Source organism: Salmo salar, chromosome ssa10, assembly GCF_905237065.1.
Source record: "Salmo salar chromosome ssa10, Ssal_v3.1, whole genome shotgun sequence".
NCBI classification, from domain to species: domain Eukaryota; kingdom Metazoa; phylum Chordata; class Actinopteri; order Salmoniformes; family Salmonidae; genus Salmo; species Salmo salar.
The window spans coordinates 82,285,973-82,312,898 of record NC_059451.1 but is presented as its reverse complement, the minus strand read 5'-3'; the positions used below and the strand labels follow the sequence as shown (position 1 = coordinate 82,312,898).

Here is a 26,926-nt window from a genome sequence, read left to right as displayed (position 1 = left end):
TGGCAGCAGTGTAGGTGAAAAGTTTTAGACTGATTCAATGAACCATTGCATTTCAGTTCAAAATGTTGTATCAAGACTGCCCAAATGTGCCTAATTGGTTATTAACACATGTTCAAGTTCATAACTGTGCGCTCTCCTCAAACAATAGCATGGTATTCTTTCACTGTAATAGCTACTGAAAATTGGATAGTGCAGTTAGATTAACAAGAATTTAAGCTTGCTGCCCATATCAGATTTGTCTATGTCCTGGGAAATGTTCTTGTTACTTACAATCTCATGCTAATCACATTAGCCTACGTTAGCTTAACCATCCCGCGCAGGGGGGCGATCCCGTAGAGGTTAACAGTGGCCAAGTAGGCTGCTGTGATAGGACTACCAGAGTGGACTAAAATAAAAAACGATGAAGAAAAATGCATCCCATAACATTTTAACATGGAAATAGCTGTTCTGTCAGAGGCAGCAAATGTGTGGTGTTCAATGTAGGCCTATATTCCATAAGACATAAAAAAAAAGCTCTTTACCTGACTCGCTTTTCAAAGATGACTAGAAATGCACACATTTTGTGCTCTTGCAGGAAGCAATCACTCCCTAATTGTTGACTAGAAATGATCTATAACTGGGCTAATAACTCACTAACTAGCAAAGAATATGAACAAATGTGAACAGGTGGGTAGATGCAGCTCTGGCTTTGATATAAAAACATGCGCATCTATTTGCGACCACTAATGCTTAAAAATCAGAGTATCTGATGAGGATCGGCGCTGGAGCGAGGAGCGAGATTCCCGAAGGCTGACGCGTTGGGCCTTCTTGCCACCTCCAATATAAATATTTTCAGAAAGAAACTGATAAAACACACAGGTGCAAAATCAAGGTGACTTACAAAGATGAGGACCAAGAGCAAGAGAGGGAATGTGGTGATGTAGTGTCCACAACTAAATAATCATTGTGGAATCTGAAAATACACATATCCCCAAAGCATGATGGTGTACTTACTTTACTGCATGCACATGCTAACAGAAAGGAACGAGGTGGGTAGATAACTAAGTGTGTCATTGTTGCAAAGTTTTTATAAACAAAAAATTTGATCTCTTAAAAGTTTCCTTCATGTTTGTTATATTATCTATACAATAAGCCATAATTGATTTCGGCCCAATAGGATTGGCATTTTCCAACTTTCAAGGAGCTTTCCGTTTTGATTGGGTTATTTTGCCTAAAAACCTTTAGGCCTACATATAGAAAAAATAACAACTCCGCATCCCTGCCCAGCCTGGCAAGAGTGTCCAGAAGGGTGTTTAGCATCCCCAGTGGCTCTGCAGGTAAGGAGAGGATGTTCTCCACTGCTGGCCGGCTCTCCAGGCACCATCGCATGAGCCTGAATCCACAGACTCTGGCCAAACACGTATTTCTAAAAACGTGTTCAAAGGCACAATTTATAGACTATAATGATTTAATACAACAAAATGTTGTTGAAATGCTGAGCGCTTAATATCCCTGACTCCCTACCAGCCTAGTGTGTCGTATACTGAGCCTAATAAGGAACGTTTTGTTTCATTTGTTTTTAATTCTAATTATAAACTGGGTGGTTCGAGCCCTGAATGCTGATTGGCTGGCAGCCATGGTATATCAGACCGTATACCACGGGTATGACAAAACATTTATTTTTACTGCTCTAATTACGTTGGTAACCAGTTTATAATAGCAATACGCCACCTTGGGGGTTTGTGGTATATGGCCAATATACCACAGCTAAGGGCTGGGCACTGCGCTTCGCATCGTGCATAAGAATATCCCTTAGACGTCGTATATTGGCCATATACCACACCCTCTCGTGCCTTATTGCTTAAGTAAGTCACAGCGTATGTGCGCAATTTATAGACTATAATGATTTAATACAACAAAATGTTGTTGAAATGCTGAGCGCTTAATGTCCCTGACTCCCTACCAGCCTAGTGTGTCGCACTCACCAATGTATTTCACAATGCATTTCTTTGTAGGCTATTGCATTGAAATAATTGAAATAATATAGCCTAAAGTATTGTAGTTCCTTCTTAGACTCCTTGTCTGTCTCCTGACCTATTTAGAGTGTTTATTTGCTGTTTAATATAACATGTATCCTATTTGAAATGATGTTCGCTTCTAACATTCACCTTTTCATGTTGTTTATTAAAATACTTTTAATTCAAATCATATGGTTTGGTTTCAATACTTCAAAACCAAATGGTAGGTCCAGGTAGTCACAAAAAATAGATGGGTGTTGGTTAAATTGTGATTTTAATTCATTTTAATCTCAATTTTGAGCGGCAGTTTTTTTCCTGTGAGTGTGGAGTGGTTTTTAGTGGAGCGGTTGGCCTGAGCATTTGCACTAACACCACTTGAGCGGGATTTCTGATCACTCAACTCTGCTCACATACTCCGCTATAAACACAGTCCAGTTCAAAGTGAATGGCACAGATCCATATATGGCAACGGCTATTTGCATAAAGGCCTACTGCAGCTCTGATTGGTTATGGCACACCGGCCTGTGTAGAGTACGGGCCTGAGTCCTGCCTGTCAATGCAATAGAATCCTACTCCAATTTTACCTACAAGAAAATCTCACGCACAGTTAGTTTTGCATACTAAGTCTTGAATAATTCATTTTGTTTCGGAATGTTTCATTGAAAGTGGCTAATATTGCGTTGATTCGAGCAGAATTCCCACAGTTGAGTGAAACGTTGATGGTGTTAACTAAAGTGGAAAACTACAGAAAATTGAGTGAAATTCAATCTCGTGCTTCTCGGCGCGGGCTGATATTTCTTCTGTGTGGCAGTCCGCAGCTTAGAGGGAACATTGCACTTCACTAACCATGGAGCTCAACCAATCAGCTGTCTCACTGTTGAAGTCTCCATGCCGACAGACAAACAAAAACAGCTCGGACATTATAACTAACTGTTTGGAGATCCCTGCTGCAAGTCAATCCCCGGGATTTCTAATTGGAGCCCCAGTCATTCCGAGGGTTAGGGAACTGAACTGCTGGAAAATCAGAAGGGAATATATTATGGCTAGAGCTGGGTCGGGATTATGATGTAGAAAGGCCAAGAGTGGTTTCAGATACATTAAATGTCTTCAAAATTACCCAACAACTGGTGATTCATCTCGCTGCGCTGTGAGTGCGTTTTGTAAAACAATAGTGTCTAATCAGTGCTCACATCAATAGCCCCATAAAAACACTAAACAGCCAGTTACCACGGAGATAAGAGTCGAGCAGAAATAGCCCCACGCTCGCTGTGTTTAAATCTGTCTAAATCTGTCTAAACAAGCCTTCTCAGTTTGGGGTGAGGGACTGTGTGTGACTGTGTGTGTTCTGAGGGGGGTGGGGTACAGGCATGTGTTCAGGTCAGGAGGGTGGAGGAGGGTGGAGGAAGGGGGTATGATCGAGTGGAAGTTTAACCAGGGGCCCGGTTAATGCTAGCCTCAACGGCTCACCTCATCTCTAAAGATTCATGTTTATATAGCGGGCATTCAGTGTAAAAAAAAATAAAAAATACATTTTAGTTTATAACGTGCTGTAAAAATAAATGGAGACATCTTTTGAAGTAAACCTTCTTAAAAAGGTTTGGCATTTGAGCGGCTGCTCTGAACCAGTGAAGGGTTCTGGTGGAATGCATACCAAGGATGGAGAACACTCAGAGCAGACGGAGCATTTAAGGGGCCTGATAACAGCTTGGCACTGAAGATGGCGGTGCCCAAATACAGAGATTGCTAAGAGCCTGTTGAGAGGTTTTCATGCATGTGAGGAGCACTAAAGAAAGCGAGACTCTGGGGAAGCTAGAGGAGGTGGGGGTGGGGGGAGCTAAGACAAGAATCTGCCCCTGATTTAAACTGCAGTTTAAACAATCCAAATGTAGCTCTTCTGCTGTAACACTCAGCGGTTTCCTCAAGGCAGGATCGAGGAGCAACAGAGGTTTGCTATTGGATGAGAGGATCAGCCTGTCTGTGCCCTGCTTTAATAGATATCAGGATATATACCACAACATGTTACCTGGCCTCCACAGATACAGCTGTGACCGACAAGCAGAACCAGAACAACTCACAGACCCAGGGGGGGGGGTCCAGGTTTCCACAACTTGTTTTAATGAGCTGTTATGTGAAGCTGCCACAGCCTTTCTCTGCAGTCTGAACAAAACAGACCCCCATCAGGAGACTCCCTCCACAGCAGGAAATCAAACATTTGTGGATGAGAGAATTTAGGACACGAAGGAGAGACACATTTTTCCCTGAAACTAAACTTCCAGGCTTTAACTTGAGCCTTGCTCTTAGCAACCATTCTGCTCCGATAAACACAGAGGAGAACCCTGTCCCAAGAGCGATACATTTAGCCAAGCAGGAAGACTGGCCTATTGAGAAGAAGTAGTGAACTAAATCAGAATATGGCCTGTTGTTTGTGAAAAACCAAAGCTCTTCACTTGCATATAGCCTAGTTGTAAAATCTCAAATACCTTGTTAAAAAGTACCTGTCCGGGTCAAAGTGCAGTAAACAACGTCATTATCACTTTCTACACAGGAATGACATTTTGCTAGATCATTTCCCAGGAACGGCTGCTCTCCACCAGGATGTGTATAACCACTGTTTCTAGCAGGAGAAAGGGCCCCTTAGCTCCATCTACCAGTAACACCATCGCACCACACTGCAGCACAACAACCAGATATTAGGGAACCAAATCAATGTGCACAGCGGGCCGACCCAGAGTGTGAGACGATGATGCACAGTGGACCATGAAATAGTGCCAATTAAAAGTAATTATCAACACATAGCCATTTCCTGTGAGGAGAGTAATCTGAAATCTCTTACTAAGCCCATGCCCACGCCCAACGCTAAATATGGCCTCTGTTCTAATGGACATACCCAAAAAGGCACCAAAATCAGTTAAAATATTTATACTGGGAAAATATGAAATTGTGTTGCTGCGGATTAAGTAACAAAGTGGGTGTAGTGAATTCATATCATACCAAATAAAAAAGACAAGAAAAAAACTGCTCTTTACGGACCTAACCTTTAAGAAAAGTAGAAACATGAATGTTATTACTGATAACACAGCAGAAATGGTAATGTCTACGGGGTTCACTGCACACTGGCTACAAAAGGGACTCTGTTAACTAATAGCAACAACCCCTTTCAACATTACTTTATTTTCTCTCAAATATACCATGAGCTATGATTACATTAGGACTAAGTAGTTTCATGTTAGCTACCCCCCCCCCCACCGCAGTGCTTGATAAAGGCAGATAGAGGCTGAGCAGATGGAGGTGAAGGCTACAGTAATGATGTGGACCTGGATAGGACAGGCCCAGCTAGCACACTGCTGCTCTCCTCACACGCAGGCACATCATCGTTAAAAGTGCAGATGTGGGATCAACTCGTACAAGGGATGACAAGTTGGAAAGGAGGACGAAGAGCCTTTCCTCTCAGGTGTTACTAAAGGTCACTAAAGTTCATGACAAGGTTCTGCTTTGACAGTATCTTTGCACTTTAAAACTCTGGCCACTGGCAGGTCAGAGTGAGTGATTTTCATGACTTGTTTTCCATCCATTTACACAAAAACCTCAACGGAAATTACTGTATTTGAAATACACATATCGAACGCAGACTTAACTTCCCCATTAAACAAGCAAACAAAAAAAGGAACCAGGCAGTGAAGCCAGGCGGTGTTTGAAGCAGGCGCTGACTCTGGAGGAACCTGTGTGAGTGTTCGGCCGACCAGGCCGCACTATTCTGTTTACAGAAGGGATAAATATGTTGATGGTGATGAGGGGGAGATAAATGCTGTGATGTCACAGGGGAGAGAGGGAGAGCAGGCCAGCCACAGGCAGGTGTGTCAACAGAACTGGAGTGTCTGGGACATGTGCTGTTGGTTGCCTTCTCTGGAGCAGACTTGGCTTGGTTAACACCTGCTCCCTTCTGAACAGTTGAGGGCACTTCTGTAAACCCAGCTGTAGTTAGAATGCTAGAAATGAAAGATTGATACAGAGGATCTGGACAGAGTTATTCATGTTTATTATGATGATACTGTAGTAATCGAGCAGATCCTGGAAGTGCAGAGTTTAATTCGATCCAGCAAAATGCCCGAGGTAGACCTAGAGCCTCTATCTGTTTGCAATCAATGTCCTCCACTAGAACACATTGTACAGTCCAAGTGAGACACTATGACTCAACACAAAAAAAGTCTAATTTGGTTAGCGAAATCCATACTTGACTCAGTGCTATGAATAGATCTGTTGCCATCGTGTTTTCAACATATTCCAACACAGCTTCCATCTGAAGTACTGTCCTTCTATTGTCCCGTCCTTTGTTGGAGGAAATGTGCGCTGCGATTGAGGGCGCGACAACAGTTCTGTGTGCAACCTTTCACGAGGGGCAGTTAGCACTAAGACAGGCATGTCTCGTATCACACCGAGAGAGTTGGGCACTGGAAAACCACTTCTGAAGTCGGAGAGCAGCTTAAAACCGGAAAAGCAGGAATGATTGGAATTGTGACCATGCTCACAAAACAACAAAACCACATATAAGGGGAGTGAAGAGAAAACAAATCACTGGGCAGGGAAGACAGCGTAGGCCACTGAGCTCTGCGCTCAAAACATTACTTCCCTGTGAAACAGCCCAACAGCCACTCGAACAGATGAATGTTTATTAAGATTGAAAAACTGAAATATAAATAACTATCCCCCAGAGGTGTTGATGATTCAGAAGTGTGGTATGGTCCCCTCTCTACCAGGTTAGCCTGTTGGTCCGTCATGGGTGTTTAGACAGAAAGGCCTGTGGGGCCCACTACTATGTTCATAGAAGTCTTTAATGTTGCCTTACCACATTGAAAATGGAGGAAACTCAGGCAGTGAACGCATTCTCCAATCATCCATTACATGCAAAGACCTCCCATGGATTTGAGTTGTATCCTGTATGTCCTCTAGACAGCCTGAGGACACCTACTATTCTACTGCTGCTGACAAGATGCCAGTACGCCATTTCCTTTAGCAGCTCAGTCCTTAAAATCACACTTCAATGAGAAAAAGGTCATATTTTGATCAGTGAGTGATAAAAATCGGCGAGAAAACAAGACATTGCTAAAACTGAAACTCAGACAGGATAATTCCCTATACCCCAATGTTACCCCAATGAAAGAACGTTCAGGTCAATCTGTGCAGGCCCTGTGGTCTGTGAGGAACCACTCTCATAAGGATTTGAAATTCCAACCCAGGCAGTAAGTGGCAGATGGACCCACTTAAGTTTCATTAAACAGAGTATTCCACTGTAAGGAATGTTAGCCACCACTTTCTCCTGTTTGACAGTTCTATTTCCAGAGCTGCAAAACACATGTAGAACTTTCCTGCAGTCAAATGACTAGTGGCCTCATGGGTGGAATGTTATTAATATCTTGCATAGTTTCATAATTAATAAACATGTCAAAACATTTAACAGACAAAAATCTGGTGTTTCTATGGCAAAACGTTTTGTTATATTTCAGTCTTCTGTGATGTATATAAAGTGTAATATTGGGATGGAAACTCAAAAATACATTTAAACTCCATATCTGACATGGTACAGGTGTCTTCTTTTTTGTAAGTCCATAACCATGTATGTGAGGTGTATACTTTTGTTTCAAAACCAAGAAACACTGTGTGTGACCCTGATTTAGTTTTTCACAAGAATGGCTGCTTTGCTTTGAGCTTCATACACAAGACACTATTTACAGAATGCAGTGCAGCGATTGGTTTTTAGGACTATAATCAAAGTACTGTATCAGCCTTTATGAACCACTACGGCTAAGTCCTATACGAAAACAGGCATGATAGCTTACAGACAATTGGCCAAACCCTTAGGACAAGACCTTAGCGCAAATGAGGCAGATATAGAGCCTTGAGGGGGAAACACAAAACATGCATGTGTGCCAGACAGCTAGTCCAACTGTGTGTGATCTCTAATGCATGCTGGTGCTACAGTGGGAAACGGAGACCCAGCACCCAGCATACGTTGGGAATCCCACTGCTCCTGGTCTTAACAACAACAAACTCAAGGCTACAGTATGTAATCAGAGGGGGGGTTAAAAGTAAAGAAAAATTCAAAACAATAACAAACTCAAGACAGGAAATCCATGAGTCCCCGTTAACATGTACCGGAGGCTGGCTCCCAGACCTTGGCATGTTTTACCAATCACAAGAACCCTTAGAGAACTGGCACATGAGTCGGTAGCGCCGGCCACACCCATTTAGATGCGGCATGCAAAAAGCAGTACCTTGGCCTAGGTATGCATGTTAATAACTGCTGCTACAACTGCACATTGGGTACAAACGTATTTTTCTAAACACCCAGGTGGCTTATAATGAACAATATGTTGTTCAGAAACATGTGTTATTATTGTGTTATTATTACCCTAATGCAACGAACTAATAAACGTTACATCGACGTCACAGCTGATTCAAGGTGGCTGTTTGTTTCAGACCACAATCAGAGCACCATTAGTCCTAACAATAATATCTACTGTACTTTGGTCATTTATAGCTAATGAACCAAAGTAATAATAACCACATAAACTAACATCACAATTACATGGAATTACATCAAAGCAACTATGCATGTTATTAATATGGCAGGGGTCTGGGGATGACGTTTAGGAGGTCATTCTATTCATTCCGATCACATTTTTTTAGTGGCACAACAGTGGCGTGGAATCCCCCATGTTTTTTGATGGCCGCTAGGATTTAAACCCGATCCGAAGTTAGGGGGGTGCCTGGGACAGGGTAGCCCACTACCGAGGTGTGCCGCATTATTTACCACGGAATAATCTTTGATTCTTTGGATTCTAACCAGCAAGGCCACGTCCGTGTCACTACAACATGTGTTGCATTGTTACAATCATGAGGCCAGACCCGTAGATGATAAATCAAAACGGCTATAATGTGCCATAGCGAATCTGAAACATGTAATTGTATCTTGTACAAAATAGACCAAAGAGAGTTGTTTTAAAACCACACTGTCCTTTTACTCAGCTCGTGCTATTGCCTACAATGTATCTTACCTCGAACTTTGGGGTGTTTAATGCGTGTTTTCCTCTTTCCGAAGCATTCCCCTGTTCGGTCTAACACAAGTTATCGGGACACAAACCGCACCTATCTGTAGTAATTGATCTGCAGAGAGAAGTCCAGAAGATCACTTGAGCATCTAATCTTCATATAAAGTCCCCTTCTTCTCAGCGTAATGAATGGCCGCTAGTACTCAATACAGTAGGCCCACTAGATAGTTCGCAGAGCACCCACTTGTTGCTCACGACAACAACTCTCTATTCTTCTGAATCAGTCCACGAAGCATGCATCAGAGGGCGGGCTATACCGTCACTTGGGAGACGAGGTTTAGTTGGAACTATGTTCCATTGTCTTCTCTCACCGGTCCAACAAGCTGTCACTCAGCCATTCCTTTAATATTACGTTCTGTTTGTGTTGATATTTTTCCCATGAGATAATGGAGTGGGCGTCGGAATTGTAACGGGTGTCTATCTATGCAAGCCATATTTTGACATGCAGACATTACAGGTGATGAAACAACTGTATATAAAGTTGTCAACTTGGTCATTTTCACATAAACCCTTTTGGCAGCATCAATGCATAAGACCGTAGTAGAATATGCTTTGCAACCATAGGGAAAACACATTGCATTTTATTAGGCAATACTGTAGGTTACTTCATGTGGGTAAGGTGGACCTCTAGTGGCTATGCGAAGGGACATGGTTTACTAATATCTCTAAGCTTTTAATACATAGGCTCAGCAGCACTGTGATTGATATGGCAATCGTGCATTGCTCTGCATGACCAGTAGATCTAGCAGCAGGTCCTAGAATGAGCTCTTTAGCAGCCCGGGGCAAGTTACCCAGTAGCACTTTGGTCATTTTCCTGGAACCAGAGAGGAGGGCAAACAGAGGCTTAGCTGCTCCCAAGCTGAAACAACACCGTCTGTCCACACACACACACACACACACACACACGCACGCACGCACGCAAGCATGCACGCACAAACACACATGCACACACTATCATTCACTTATGTCCACTTGTGCACAGTGACACACTTCATTCATCCCGGTGGTGGAGAGATGGTGTGAATGCTTTGTGCTCACTCAGAGAATACACCACAGTTTTATGTCCTCAGGAAGTGTGGCAGTCTGTCAGGAAACATGTGAATGAGGCCCGGTCTCCAGGAACACTGGCCTCCTCTATTTGGTCACCTATAGGAGATAACTGTTCATACCATCCAGGACCATGTAACTGTTTGGTCACCTATAGGAGATAACTGTTCATGTGAACCCTCCTTGAGACGGCCGTATAGTCATTTCAAACACAGCCGGGGTGCTACAAGACATAGCCACAATAACCACATTATAATCATTAGTATATGTTTGGGTTTTGTGAGTTAGAAGAATTTCGTTCAGCTGACACCTGTTCATACCATCCAGGACCATGTAACTGGAAGTGGATCATGCATCCTCAATGGTTTAGCAGATAATAAATATTGTGATCTGTGTGGACCTGACCTGTGCTGTGTGGTCACCGCATGTAGGTGGGAGTGAGGCTCTCAGTATAGGTAGGGTACTGCTCGTTATTCATATTTGGGGTTTTCATAATGTAGAGACAGGGTTAGGTTTTATATGGCGTCATGAACTTTGAACACTGGTCTTGCACACTAGGGATGAAGGAGAGAGTGTGAGAGGAGGAACGGGGTTAGATGAATAGATTTGGGGCCTCTGAGTTCATATAAAGTGCACTACACTAACATCAGTGTACAGTGTACCTCCTAGCCATTGTCTATTCATCCAGGGTATCCGCTTGAAAGCAGGTCTGTCTTTTGAAGACTGCAGCAGTATGTTGGATGCTGCTGTTATATCATACCGTTTGAAAGGTCATGAATTAAAGTCTACACTCTTAGAAAAGGGTGTTCCAAACGGGTTCTTCGACTGTCCCCGTATGAGAACCCTTTTTGATTCCAGGTAGAACTCTTTTGGGTTCCATGTAGAACCCGCTGTGTAGGGTTCTTCAAAGGGTCCTCCAATGGGGACAGCCGAAGAACCCTTTAAGGTTCTAGATAGCACCTTTTTGTCTAAGAGTGTAGTCTCAGGTTAGCGTGCTGTAGTATGATGCAATATGTCATATTATTTTGGTGAATGTGTCTGCTCTTTCTCCCTCCCCCTTTTCCTGCTCCTCCGCCCTCTTCTCCTCCACCGTCCGTCCGTCCGTCCGCCCCCCCCCCCCCCAAAAGAAATAAGAGCAGGGTCCCTGGAGTCCATTCTGGTTCCATGGCTACCACGTGTCAGTGGGCTTTGAAGAACTCTAATGTTTTTCTAGGCTGAGAATGCTCTGCTGTCTCTTTCCCTCTCTCTCGCCTGGTTCTTCAGTGAGAAACCCAGAGGTTAGATAAATATGAGGCTGGGCGCGAGGAGGTGCAGCTCGGGTTTCTGTCACGCTGGGCTGCTTTGAAACACATTTGTCCAGGGCTGCATCCGGCATGATGCTGGGGTTGGAGGAGCGTGGAGGGAATCACAACAGCAGTGCTGTAGGACGCTGCTACTGTAGGCTGGCTGGGAGGATGGATGGATACAGAGAGACACAGGGGGCCACTGACCCGTTAGGACACAAATAAGCGACAAGTAGATTCTGTGTTACTGCACCAGTGATTTTAGGTTAGATTACATCTTGATATGGAGTACATGTGTATAAAATTGCATTGTAGTTTTTTCAATCATCCATTTTATAGTATGGTACTTATACAAAGGCAATAATATGTACTTTCAACAGATAATTAAGAAAAACATCTTACTGAAATCCATTGCATATCACCTTCAAAGACCCACCAGGCAGGAGACCTACAGGGAAGGAACTCCCGTGATATGTGTTACAGAGATTCCTGCCAAGACCAATAGGCAGTAACGACTGAGGTTGACAGACAGAGGTAATAAAACGTCTAAATGTAGTTTCTCTAATCCTGCAGGATCTCTAATGTGGCTTCATTTACAATATGCTGACCCTAACAACAATGAGATTCTTTCCCCTGGAATCTTTTAGCTTCAGCATTACTTTGACCACGCTTGATCGATTGCTATGACTTTGCATGACCTGGAAGTGATAATCCTCTCAAGGCAATGCATATGAGGTATTTCTAAGCAATAGAACACGTTTTGGACATTGCAAAGTAGATATATGTAAAATAAAAGGAAACTGTGTTTATCCAGATGGTGGGGCATTACCAGTGAAAGAATACTGCTTCATTTGTCAAGTAGAGGGCACTGTTGGCATAGTAATTAAAACACATTTACAATGGATGTTTTGGCTGAATGAACAAAGGACAATTTAAAAACCACAATGTACATCTTTTGGCTTGCCACATTACATTTTATACTGCTTCTATTGAAGTGATCAACCCATGATCAATGAATCTAATATAGTTTGTTGCTGCAATACTGTAAAAAGGCCTACACAAGACCGCACACATTTCATCTTTTGTGTAAAAGGCAGCATACACCTTAAGATAATGAAGTGAATCTGTTCTCAAACAGCAGTCTTTCTTTCAGAAACTACACGATGTAACTTATTTTGATAACACTTTACATTACAGAAGAGTGGCTATAACATGGTAATTAACAGGAAACCAGTTGAAATTGGCCCAAGAATCAGAATACAAAATGACAAGATAAAGGGTGTGCCACAGACATTTCCACATATTTACATTCTTTAGTATGGTGGTGGTGTGTGGGGTGGAATTTCTGCCCATGCTGCATAAAATATGAAAGATGACTGCTGCAAGCTGCGCTCTGCAATAATGCATGACAGAAGCCAGCCTAGACAGGCAGCAGCCAGTGTGTAATATCACGTCGATATTGGTAGATTATTTCGCTGTGAACTACATGCAGTCAGAGACAATTGGTTTCTAGAGGTGGTAATACAACAAAACATGGGTTTGTCCGCTAGAACAACAGTTAGCTAATATAGATGTACTCGTTTTTCATTTGCACAATACCATTTTCAGATTAGTTGAAAATATAAGTGTGCTGATGGAAGTGTGAATGGTTTTGGTTGGATCCTGTTTGTTCCCATACAGCAGGGTTTGCTGGCTTTAACTCAGTCATGAGTTAGAGGCAGGCTGGCGGTGAGTCTATAGGCTGATCCAGCTAGTGGATAGTGCTGATTGTGCTGGTTCCTGGCTGTGAGTGGGTGTTGCAGGGAGCCTAACAAGATATATGGAGGGAGTCTGCTCTGCACTCCTCCACTCCTGGGGAAAGGCCTCCACTATCTGATTAGCATTCAGCTAGTACCCAGACTGCATCAAGAAACTCCGCTGCTCCACACACCACACTCCCTCCCTTACACCTCTCTCATTCTCTATCTCTCTCTTGCTCACTCTCTCTCTCTTGTTTTCTCTTGCACTTACGCTCTCTTGTGCTTTCTCTCTCTCTCTCTCTCTCTCTCTCTCTGCATCATTCTGCTGGACTGGGAGGACCCTCCAATACAAAGAGAATGCCATGCAGGGGTCCTCCGGTCTCCAGGATGAAGGTAAACAAAATTCCATCTTCCTTGCTTTTACAACTTGGCTAAAAAGCAAATCAATACTTGTTGGTCTCACTGGGTGTACACTAAGTTCTGCATGCTGATTTTACAGAGGATCCTCATTACATAACTGCTGTGGGAATATCAGTGTACTTATATGGAAAACATGCCACAGCATAATACAGTCTTTGAAGATTTCCCTCTTGTCCTGTTAGTCTATTAGCATTACTGAATGACTTAACGCTGACTCCTCAGAAAGATAATGTGATAAATTGATAGGTGAACAGGTGTTTATATACATATGTTAATGTATTGTTAGTTTTTAACGAAAAGGAGACTTTATGATACATAAAGACAGTGCTGTTACAGTTGGTCATGAGATGAGCAATTCCCTGCTTAGACCGTCCTAAGGTAAGGCTGCACCTGTAGCTTATTGCAACTTTTGATTTGTTACTATTCTCTGTTTGTATTCTAATTCTATTTTTGAATAGTCCTTTTTTTCAGTCTTGCAAAGCTCTCCATCTAGTTGTGGTGTTGGTTGTGCTCTGATGCAGTAGGGCTGGGGTTACAGTATTTAAGCATTTCATGAATCTTGATCATTTTTTGGTTTGTTGATTTTCACATTATAACATTACCATCTCATGATTGTGGAAATACTTCGATTAAAACAGTGTGAAGTTTCTTTGTCACTTTCTCTAAACATTATAGAGGTGTCTGAAAAGAATATTTATTGAAAGAAGTGTTGTAGCCTTGAGATTATAATGATGTTTGTGATTAAAGCCTTCATTTCCTCAGCGCATCCACATTTTCCCATTTATTCAAAGGAAAATGAATGAAGCATATCCATTTTTCAGAAGGAAATATTCCATCCACAGCCCACTATTCTGACAATCGGGGGTGGACCTGGATTGATGATACCCACTTGGATATACAAAACGAATACAAATATACAATTAAATTTGTTCCCAAGACAGTTGTTTTGCTAGAGTTAATTGGGAGAACTATCTATTGAGTTCCAGCCCGCCCTCCCTGCTCTCTGCAGACGTTGGCCCAGGTGTAACTATGATGCCATTACCCATGGTCTAGGTCAGTCAGTACAAGGTAATTCATCAAAGTAATGAGGGCTGAAGGCTAAGACAGGGACACAGAAGGCATTGACACTACAGGGGAGCTAACACGACTAACAGATAAGCAGCACATCATTATCATAGCTTTTATTACTCACACACGCCCCATAACATCACCAGGGATGTGGCCTTGTATAATTATCGGGATTACCAATCAAGAACAGGGCAAGAGCTGCAGGCACTGGTGGTGCATCCTTACATCCCATTAGTGATGAAGGATTATGCTCTCAGGATGCTTAGCGCAGTGAATACACCAAGTGTACAAAACATGCTCTTTCCATGACATAGACTGACCAGGTGAATCGAGGTAAAAGCTTTGATCCCTTATTGTTAAATCAATGTAGATGAAGGGGAGGGGACAGGTTAAAGAAGGATTTTTATGCCTTGAGACAATTGAGACATGGATTGTGTATATGTACCATTCAGAGGGTGAATGGGCAAGACAGAATATGTAAGTGCCTTTGAACAGGGTATTTCGATTTTTTTAAATGTAACCTTTATTTAACTAGGCAAGTCAGTTAAGAACAAATTCTAATTTACAATGACGGACTACCGTGGAACAGTGGTTTAACTGCCTTGTTCAGGGGCAGAATGACAGATTTTAACTTGTCAGCTCGGGGATTCAATTCAGCAACCTTTCGGTTACTGCGCCAACGCTCTAACCACTAGGCTACCTGGGTATAGTAGCAGGTGTCAAGAACTGCAACGCTGCTGGGTTTTTAACTCTAAACAGTTTCCCTTGTGTATCAAGAATGGTCCACCATCCAAAGGACATCCAGCCAACTTGACACAACTGTGGGAAGCATTGGAGTCAACATGGGCCAGCATCCCTGTGGAATGCTTTCGATACCTTGTAGAGTCCATGTCCTGACGAATTGAGGCTGTTCTGAAGGCAAAAGGGCGTAGGTGAGTGCAATTCAATATTAGGAAGGGGTTCAAATCAAATGTTATTGGTCACGTACACATGGTTTGCAGAAGTTAATGTGGGTGTAGCAAAATGCTTGTGCTTCTAGTTCCGACAGTGCAGTAATATCTAACAAGTAATCTAACAATTCCACAACAACTACCTAATACACACAAATCTAAGTAAAGGAATGGAATAAGAATATATACAAATAAATATATGGATGAGCAATGACAGAGCGGCATAGGCAAGATGCAATAGATGGTATAAAATACAGTATATACATATGGTATGAGTAATGCAAGATATGTAAACATTATTAAAGTGGCATTATTAAAGTGACTAGTGATCCATTTATTAAAGTGGCCAATGATTTCAGGTCTGTATGTAGGCAGCAGGCTCTCTGAGTTAGTGATGGCTGTTTAACAGTCTGATGGCCTTGAGATAGAAGCTGTTTTTTAGTCTCTCGGTCCCAGCTTTGATGCTTTGTTCCTAATGTTTCGTATGCTCAGTGTATATCAGAGTAATGCAATAACAAGATCCTAGTGACATGGGCACGATTCAAAATAGGTATTTGAAGTGGTTTTGATATAAGAATGAAGGGCCTGTGAGAGTGCTCCGTGTTTCTCCTAATATGTTTCAGAAGTACGGTTGGTACTGTACTAGTAGTATTTGACAAGCATGACATAATATGTATTAGGAAGAGCTGCCATTGTACTATATCAAAGATTAATTATACATTACTTAAACATGTAGTGGTTGAAGGTAAATGACTGCGGGTGTCCCTTACTGTGTAACCATTGCAGTGAATGCAGTGGGTGATGTCATACATTTGCCTGCCACAGTGCCTTTCAACTGTGTAAAGAGCAGGAGAATAGACACTCCGCCCCCACACCTCGACATCAGGCTTGGCTCATGGTTGCCAGACAGGTCGCTGGGTTGTTCCACCAATCTGGTGCCTTTTGAGATGTGTAACTTGGTGGGGGAAAAAAGTTTGGCTTCACCTACTTTTAACATTCCGTCATAAAGAGCACGTTTAACATAATAAAAAACATGCTTTCCCATCTCAAGAGGTTAAATAAACAAACGACTATCGTAAGTGCCTATTAAGTGCCAAATAAAGTAACAGGGTTGACCATAACAACCGTAAAAATATTTTTAAAGGAATATTTTCACCATATTAAAATGAGAGTTCAGTTAACGTAACAGGGTTGACATTAAGGTTCCGCCCCTTCTTTTCAATTTTCGCCTAAAATTATATACCCAAATCTAACTGCCTGTAGATCAGGACCAGGATATGCATATTCTTGATACCATTTGAAAGGAAACATTTTGAAGTTTGTGAAAATGTGAAATGAATGTAGGAGAATATAACACATTAGATCTGGTAAAAGATAATACAAAGAAAAAAGCATGCATTTTTTTGTACCGTCATCTTTGAAATGCAAGAGAAAGGCCACAAAGTATTATTCCAGCCTGGGCGCAATTTAGATGTTGACCACTAGATGGCAGCAGTGTATGTGCAAAGTTTTAGACTGCTCCAATGAACCACTGCATATCTGTTCAAAATATTGTATCAAAACTGCCCAAATGTGCCTAATTGGTTTATTTGAATCATATATTACGTTAGCTTAACCGTCCCGTGGGTGGGGGACCGATCCTGTAGAGGTTGAAATTTGGTACATCTTTCTTTTTTCTTTACCTTTACCTGAATTAGAGACAGTAAATGAATCACTAATCACATGAAATAAATAATAATCTTCAGAAATTACTTCGTTAAAGCTACAACATAACTAGAGCTTTACAATGATGGGGAAAACTTTGAGAAATATTGGGGTTACATTTTCCTGGAAGTCACAATGGGTGCACAGAGGGACATGTCAAAATGCTGAATTTTGTCTCTTTAGCAAGTCTTAATTCATATAAATAAAATCTGCTTTATTGAATTCTCCATGTGATATATATTAAAGGACACTTAATTGAATATAACAGGGTTTTAAAATGCATATTGGTGCACAATTTCTGCTTAAAATATTAAAGGGACGCAAAGAGGCACTCATTTCGTGGAATGACCCAGCTCTCTGTTATCCTTTGTTCTCCTTTAGGCTTTTTAAGCATCCCCCTCTATTCCCTGGGCTAGATCAAGGGGAGGCAGACACAAGCCCTGATAATTATTTTTGTGGTGTGCAGAGAGGGTTATGAACCAGGAAAATTATTCAAAGTTAGGTAAGGTAATTAATTGTGTTCTAACAGAGAAACACTATTAGCATAGTGTAGGATATGTAATCTAAATTGGCTGTACTGCGTTTGGTGGTCATCGTTTATTCGTGGATATTAATGAACTTGTGTTAATTAATGATAAATACTGTGGTGGGTGTTAATTATCCTGTGTTCAGGGGTAGATGCCAAATGAGCCTGTGTTGTCTGGTAACTGCCATCTGTTTGTAGGTAATTATCATATGTTGGGAAGGAGGTACAGTGCCACTGTGTGAGTGTGTTCTACAGCCCACGGTAGTAAAGCATACATTATCCCTGTTTAGCGGAGGTTGATCCAGGAGAGATGACAGGCTCCGCAGAAAAATGGAGAGACACTCCTCTGGGTCCATGCTGATTTATGAGAGAAAGGGAGGGAAAGAGAGAGCCAGAGGGCCCATCCATCCCATTCTTCCAGGGCCCTCCCTTACAGTGCACAACCAGTCACTGATAGAGGGAGCTGAGAGGTACCATCACTCAAGCAATGCAGCATTTTCTCATCTGCATATAAAAGCATGGGAAATTCACTCCCTGTTCTATGGCAGAAAATCCTGAGGTGGTGGGTAGAGTAATCCCTATAAGGTTTAAAGATTGGCTGAGCTCACCGATTCCACGTGGTTTTCTGCAGCTCATTAAGAAAAACAATATTTGCATCATGGTTCGATGTGGGTGTGTTACGTTCATTATATCTTACACAGGCAGTTATTGTTGTTTGTCCCCCTTGAGCCACGGTAGCAACATCCCGCCCTCAAAATAGTCCGAACTAATCGAGTTAATTAATGAAGATACATCAAGAAAACTGTAATGGAGAGGTCTTAGATGCGCAATTTTCGATTAAGCTAAGGTTTTTTCCCCCAGTATTTCTAAAGTAAAAAGAATGTGCATTAAAACGGGCAGTTCACTGCAGACAGTATCGTGTCAGCTGCTGCTGCGCAGGACTGATTTCTGAGAACACATCTACAACTTCATCAGCAAGCTGTCAAAATATGATAAATAAAGCTGTTTATCAATAACAAAAATACCTAGCTTGGTAAGCTCCATCTCTGTGTTTGACAATGAAGCTAGCTAGTAGCTAGCAGGCACATTGAGCAGGCAGGCCATGTTAGCTAAATCATTTTTTTAAGTCACTGGCAAGTGGAAAGTGCTTCAGTGTTTTTTTGTTTTTATTACTTCCTCACCATCTTTTACTGGTGTGTGTCTGCCTGGCAATGTTTCATGTTAATCATGTTACAAAGCAGGTTGTGGTGGGACACAAGATGCTCGCCAATGGGTTTTGAATTTTGGAATATTGACAAGTGGCAGTTGGGGTGCAAGTGTGCATTGTCAAAAATTGTATTTTGCCCAAAACAGTGGCAGACTGGTGTGATCCCTATCAAACACATCATCAAGTGGCCACTCCATAAAGGGCATAGGGGCCAAGTGTTCTTTCAACATAACATTGGCAACGTGTTTTCTTATGTAAACAAGTCCGAGACGCTGCGGAATGTGGGCTGGTCTGTCTCACTGTCTGTAGGTTCTGCCGTACGATTGGAATAGAACACAATCAGTGTAGCTGTTTCTCTGTGCATGACACTTCTCACCTAGGTGTTAACATTCCATGTTAGTGGGCATGATCGTAACCAAAACCCAACCCTCAAATGTCCAATAGGTTTAGGAATGTTACATCTTCCACAAATCCCGCAAATATCAATTTAGGAAGATACTGACTTTATGGCCAAAATGTGTCTATTTACACATTGTAGTCCATTTTTACACTAGAATCAATGTGTCTGACTATCGATGAAACATATGCCATTTTCAACGAGAGAATTCGCTTTTTTACTTCAGCTGCCCTTTAATGAAATGCAGCCGCACTGATATAATTGTCACGACTTCCACCGAAGGTGGTTCCTCTCCCTGTTCGGGCGGCGCTCGGCGGTCGGCGTCGCCGGCCTACTAGTCATCACCGATCACTTTTTCCTTTTCCGTTTGTTTTGTCTGTGGTTCTTTCACACCTGGTTTCATTTGCCTTAATTTCTGTTTGTATAATTACCCCTGTTTGCCTGCCTAGGTTTGTGCGGGATTGTTCTTGTGATGTTGTTCGCTAAGGTTGTGCCTTATTGGTGCTCACGTATTATTCATAGTGTGTATAAGTTTAGGAGCCTTGTTTTTTGTTTCCCTCCTTCCGTGAGTAACGGGTTTCTCTGTTGTTAAGAGCGTTTGTTTTGGTATTCTACCTGACCTGTATGTTTATGGGACTTGCCTATTAAATACGCGTCTCGGACATCTCTGCTCTCCTGCGCTTGACTCCTTCACCTACCTCTACACAATCCCGTCACAATAATCAAAGTGGTTATGCATACAAAGGAGGTTGGATGGCCACTGGAGAAATATAAACCAGCCAGGGCTTATGATTTGAACTCAACTAAATTACATCACAGACAATAATAAAGCGCAGCTTTATTCCACGAGCCTAGTGGAACCCCTAGATCTATTTACTTCAGAGAGCCTCCTCCCTGAACAGCAAACACACACACTGGGTCAGTTGGAATCAAAGCTTATCGATCCTGTGGACGCTTCAGTTATGCATACTGATGGCACCAAACCTTCTCAGTGCAAGGATTCTAAGGGTGTGTGTAATTCCTTTAAGCCTTAAACACACAGATATGAATGGGATTGGTGAGTGGAGGAGGATAAGAGGTACCATAGTAATGGTCAGTGATGATGAAGACAGATAGTCTATGACCTATATTTAGTTGATGATGGTTCATCTGCCTGACTGACTATTTGTGGGAGTAATCCTCTTTTGAGCAGAATTATATGGCATGGGGATTAGGGATCTTTCCCCCTTGTTCTGTGTGGGTCATCTATTCTCCAAAATGTTCTAGCAGACAGCAGCAGGACAGACCAACTGGCCCTCTCCAGGGGTGGGCCCTCCTGCCTGGCCACAGGGAGGGGCATAGGGGGAATCAGCTGTGCAGTTAGGGCAGACTCCATTTTAGGACTATAGCAGAAATCCTACTACACCATTTGAGAAGCATATGCATATTCCATCGTAAACAGTTATTATACAGGGGTTGTATGTTGATTGCAAATGAGTGCCACCCACTGGCGGTGGACTCCGATAGAGATGCCGGTTTAGATACAGTTGAAGTCGGAAGATTACATTCACTTAGGTTGGAGTCATTAAAACTCATTTTTCTACCACTCCACAAATGTCTTGTTAACAAACTATAGTTTTGGCAAGTCAGTTAGGACATCTACTTTGTGCATGACACAAGTAATTTTTCCAACAATTGTTTACAGACAAATTATCTCACTTATAATTCACTGTATCACAATTCCAGTGGGTCAGAGTTTACATACACTAAGTTGACTGTGCCTTTAAACAGCTTGGAAAATTCCAGAAAATTATGTCATGGCTTTAGAAGCTTCTGATAGGCTAATTGCCATCATTTGAGTCAATTGGAGGTGTATCTGTGGATGTATTTCAAGGCCTACCTTCAAACTCAGTGCCTTTGCTTGACATCATGGGAAAATCAAAAGAAATCAGCCAAGACCTCAGAAAACAAATTGTAGACATCCACATATCTGGTTCATCCTTGGAAGCAATTTCCAAATGCCTGAAGGTACCACGTTCATCTGTACAAACAATAGTACACAAGTATAAACACCATGGGACCACGCAGCCGTCATACTGCTCAGGAAGGAGACGCGTTCTGTCTCCTAGAGATGAACGTACTTTGGTGCAAAAAGTGCAAATCAATCCCAGAACAACAGCAAAGGACCTTGTGAAGATGCTGGAGGAAACAGGTACAAAAGTATCTATAACCACATTAAAACGAGTCCTATATCGACATAACCTGAAAGGCCGCTCAGCAAGGAAGAAGCCACTGATCCAAAACCGCCATAAAAAGCCATACTACGGTTTGCAACTGCACATGGGGACAAAGATCGTACTTTTTGGAGAAATGTCCTCTGGTCTGATGAAACAAAAATAGAACTGTTTGGCCATAATGACCATCGTTATGTTTGGAGGATAAAGGGGGATGTTTGCAAGCCGAAGAACACCATCCCAACCATGAAGCACTGGGGTGGCAGCTTCAGGTTTGGGTGGGTGCTTTGCTGCAGGAGGGACTGGTGCACTTCACAAAATAGATGGCATAGAAGGAAAATGATGTGTATATATTGAAGCAACATCTCAAGACATCAGTCAGGAAGTTAAAGCTTGGTCGCAAATGGGTCTTCCAAATGGACAACGACCTCAAGCATACTTCCAAAGTTGTGGCAAAATGGCTTAAGGACAACAAAGCCCTGACCTCAATCCTAAAGAAAATTTGTGGGCAGAACTGAAAAAGCATGTGCGAGCAAGGAGGCCTACAAACCAGACTCAGTTACACCAGCTCTGTCAGGAGGAATGGGCCAAAATTCACCCAACTTATTGTGGGAAGCTGTGGGAGGCTACATGAAACGTTTGACCCAAGTTAATACATTTAAAGGCAATCCACTCAATTAGTATTTGGTAGCATGTAAACTTCTGACCCACTGGGAATGAAAGCTAAATAAATCATTCTCTCTACTATTATTCTGACATTTCACATTCTTAAAATAAAGTGGTGATCCTAACTGACCTAAAGCAGGGAATTTTTACTACGATTAAATGTCAGGAATTGTGAAAATCTGAGTTTAAATGTATTTGGCTAAGGTGTATGTAAACTTCTGACTTCAACTGTATAGTGTCCCAGTAACAGGACGAAAATGACCAGTAAGAGACAGGTGCACAGAACACACGTCTATTGCCACACTCAAGACAGGCACACACACACACACAGCAAACAGGAAGAGGACTGATGGTAGTGAATAGTTATAATGTTTTTCTGTGGGACAGAAGGAATAGGATATATACAGTTCAAGTCAGACGTTTACATACACCTTAGCCAAATGCATTTAAACTCAGTTTTTCACTATTCCTGACATTTAATCCTAGTAAAAATTCCAGCAATGGCATAGTAATGGTCTAGCACACAATAGTAATAGTAACGTTAGCGGTGCTAGTATGGTAATATTATTGGCTGGTAATAAATATCCAGTAATACACAGAGCCTAGGAGGCTAAACTGCTAGAGCAGTAATGCAGGCCAACAAGCTACATAGCACAAAATATAGCATACTGTAGTAAGGGATAGAATAGCATAGGCAGTATAAACCAGGATGCAATTAGTGACTAGCACAGTATACAATACATACAGGGGGAGCTAGCATGCTAAACTAGCAGGCCAAGGGCTAGTAGGCCAAAGGCTGTAGGTTAGCATCAGGGCAAGTTAGGATCAGTGTTGGCGGCTAAAAAGGTTAGGATGCTAACATGATAACAAGCGGCCATGTTGGATGTGGCTATGACCATATCAGGAAGTGACCGGGCCATGATGATGTCACTGGTCGGCCATTTTAGGTGAGGATGTACAATGACATGACTGGCAGCCATCTTGGTTCATAGAAAGCAATGGGCTTTTCCCTCATGGCTGAACATAAATGTACACATAACTATGCTAAAGGGAAACTCTGTGAAGTATGTAACATGGGATTACAGAAGGAGGCAATCCTGTCATATACACATCTTAAGGAAGCATACAGTATATAAGTATGTAAGCATACTAACAAAACAATAGAAGGAACAATGCCATCATTGTTCCTGTACCCAAGAACGCAAAGGTTGACTATCGCCCCGTATCACTCACTTCTGTCATCATGAAGTGCTTTGAGAGACTAGTCAAGGATCATATCACCTCCACCTTACCTGTCAACCTAGATCCACTTCAATTTGCTTAACGCCCCAATAGGACCAACACACTGCACACTGCCCTATCCCATCTGGACAAGAGGAATACCTATGTAAGAATGTTGTTCATTGACTACAGCTCAGCATTCAACACTATAGTACCCTTCAAGCTCATCATTAAACTTGAGACCCTGGGTCTCAACCCCGCCCTGTGCAATTGGGTCCTGGACTTCCTGACGGGTGGGGAAGGTAGGAAACGGCATCTCCACTTCGCTGATCCTCAACACTGGGGCCCCACAAGGGTGTGTGCTAGGCCCCCTCCTGTACTCCCTGTTCACCCATGACTGCGTGGCCATGCATGCCTCCAACTCAATCATCAAGTTTGCAGATTACACAACAGTAGTAGGCTTGATTACCAACAATGACGAGACAGCCTACAGGGAGGAAGTGAGGGCTCTCGGAGTGTGGTGTCAGGAAAATAACCTCTCACTTAACGTCAACAAAACAAAGGAGATGATCGTGGACTTCAGGAAACAGCAGAAGGAGCACCCCCTTATCCACAGATGGGACAGCAGTGGAGAAGGTGAAACGTTTTAAGTTCCTCTGCGTACACATCACGGACAAACTGAAATAGTCCACCCATACAGACAGTGTGGTGAAGAAGGCACAGCAGTGCCTCTTCAACCTCAGGAGGCTGAAGAAATTTGGCTTGTCACCTAAAACCCTCACAACCTTTTACAGATGCACAATTGAGGGCATCCTGTCGGGCTGTATCACCGCCTGATACGGCAACTGCACCGCGCACCACCACAAGGCTCTCCAGAGGGTGGTGCGGTCTGCACAACGCATCACCGGGGCCAAACTACCTGCCCCCCAGGAAACCTACAGCACCCGATGTCACAGGAAGGCCAAAAAGATCATCAAGAACGACAACCACCCAGGCCACTGCCTGTTCACCCCGCTACCATCCAGAAGGCGAGGTCAGCACAGGTGCATCGAAGCTGGGACCCAGAGACTGAAAAACAGCTTCTATCTCAAAGCCATCAGAATCTTAGCCTATGCCGCTCTGTCATTGCTCATCCATATATTTATATATTCTTATTCCATTCCTTTACTTAGATTTGTGTGTATTAGGTATCTGTTGTGCAATTGTTAGATATTGCTGCACTGTCGGAGCTAGAAGCACAAGCATTTCTCTACACTCGCAATAACATCTGCTAACCATGTGTATATGACCAATAAAATTTGATTTGATAAGATGTATACGGATCAAATGCAGACTAACCCCTAAAAAAGTCCACTTACATGTTCAGTGACGCACTAACACACAGTTGGGGAAGTCCAAGGAAGGCTTGTCTATTCAGGAAAGGTCCAGTAATGAGTTGTAATGAAGGACAGGAGTTTACAGAGACCTTCTCAACCTGCCCTCCTGGAAACAACTGAAGTACAAGTAGGAATGGTGGTCTGTTACCCCCCAGCAGGTAGAGCCTGTGATTGGCTGTCCCTGGTCAGCTGACTGAGTTCCCTGGCAAACTAGTCCCTAACACATAGGTGTGAAGTGCCCGATGCCACTGAACAATAGGGTCCTGCTGAGGCGGGGGATGGTAGCCAACCTCAGCAGTGAAAGACTACAAAGTTTGTGTCTCTTCCAAATCAAATCAAATCAAATTGTATTGGTCACATATACATGGTTAGCAGATGTTAACGCGAGTGTAGCGAAATGCTTGTGCTTCTAGTTCCGACAGTGCAGTAATATCTAACAATTAATGTATCAATACCACAACAACTACCTAGTACACACAAATCTAAAGGAATGGAATAAGAATATGTACATATAAATATATGGGCCCGAGGCCAGAGAGAGGGTTTTTAACACTGATGTTTGAATTATTGATGCGCAATCTGAGGATAGTCTGAAGACAGGAAGTACCAGAAGTTTCATCCTAATTCTGGCTCATCTGAGAGAGAGAATGTCATTCTATCCATTTGATCATTTCGGCAAATGTTCAGTTGAATGTCACTGGCAATAGGAAACAGATAGTGAGCACTGACATACTGGCCAGTTCATCTCTCAGATGAAGGCCACTACAGCCATTTCCTCCTGAAATGATTAATATTGAACAAAGTATATCACGTAATCTAAATTTGCTGGACAACTTGGCATTCTGACTGACCATCTTATGAAAAACCATATCATTAAGTCAACTTTTTTAATCTTGGAAGACAACCACCTTCGTTTTCAGTATAGTGCCTCTGGCAGAGTAAACAACAGACACAGCATCTGTCTGTGAAAGTCCAGGGTCCCCCTTTTAATGAGCACAGTAGGTGGTGCTCCTGATGGACTGCCCTTGGTGCTTTATCCACACACGCTCACACACACGCGCACACACACGCGCACACGCACTCGCACCAGCACACACACACGAACACAGTCTTGCGCAGCCAACCTACAATTCAGTCCCATTCAAAATATTATGTTCCTTAACCCCTAACTCTTACCCTAACCTTAACCATAAACCTAATAATAACCCTAATAGTAATTCTAACCTTAACCCTAAACCCCCTAGAAATAGCATTTGACCTTGTGGGGATGAACAAAATGTCCCCAGTTGGTCAAATGTTTGTTTGTTTACTATTATTGTGGGGACTTCTGGTCCCCACAAGTATAGTTAAACACGTCCACACACACACACACACACACACACACACACACACACACACACACACACACACACACACACACACAGGCTGTATCACATCCGGCTGTGATTGGGAGTCCCGTAGGGCGGCGCACAATTGGCCCAGCGTCGTTAGGGTTTGGCCGGGGTAGGCCGTCATTCAGAATTTGTTCTTAACTGACTTGCCTAGTTAAATAAAGGTTAAATAAAATACTAAATAAAACACACACACAAACAGACACTCAGGAAGACAGACAGGAAGACAGACAGCAGAGAATAGAGGGCCATTGCACCATGTCTTCACTGCTGATTTGGGGAAGGTAAACCGTTCTGGACAGAAATTATAATAGCAGGTTATTTATCACTCAACAATTCCACCCAAGGAACCTCATCAATTAAGATGAACGAGGATTATGACAGGGTTGCTTCAATTACCTGTCATTTTATCGTACAAACAGTTAAAAGATTACAGTGTTTTTAGGTGCTATTGTGAAACATTCAAGGTACAGTGGAGTGTGGAAGCCTACAGTTGTATTTGACAGTATGCTGCCTGTTGCATCCTCCTGTGTGTAAAATCACTCCATCTTTGAGAGGAGCTGGAGCAGCATAGGCAGTCTGCAGTAACTCACCTGTCCTGTGTGACACTGCAGA

The 26,926-nt window shown here is 42.6% G+C and overlaps 2 protein-coding genes across 9 annotated transcripts in view; one reads left to right on the top strand and one right to left on the bottom strand.

Moving 5' to 3' along the window:
- The window catches only part of akap13 (A-kinase anchoring protein 13), a 97,393-nt gene extending 87,996 nt beyond the window's left edge, over positions 1 to 9,397 (bottom strand). For 4 of the 8 annotated variants that reach the window (XM_014124440.2, XM_014124443.2, XM_014124441.2 and 1 more), the window contains exon 1: positions 9,050 to 9,395. The gene's annotated coding sequence lies outside the window, so the exon portion shown is untranslated. Of the gene's footprint in view, positions 1 to 9,049 lie in introns of all 8 variants that reach the window. The other 4 variants (XM_014124445.2, XM_014124447.2, XM_014124442.2 and 1 more) reach the window with 3 other exon arrangements.
- A 3,881-nt stretch (positions 9,398 to 13,278) lies between these two features.
- Positions 13,279 to 26,926, top strand: part of sv2bb (synaptic vesicle glycoprotein 2Bb) — a 41,694-nt gene continuing 28,046 nt past the window's right edge. Inside the window, exon 1 of the mRNA XM_014124449.2 lies at positions 13,279 to 13,565. The gene's annotated coding sequence lies outside the window, so the exon portion shown is untranslated. The remainder of the gene's footprint in view (positions 13,566 to 26,926) is intronic.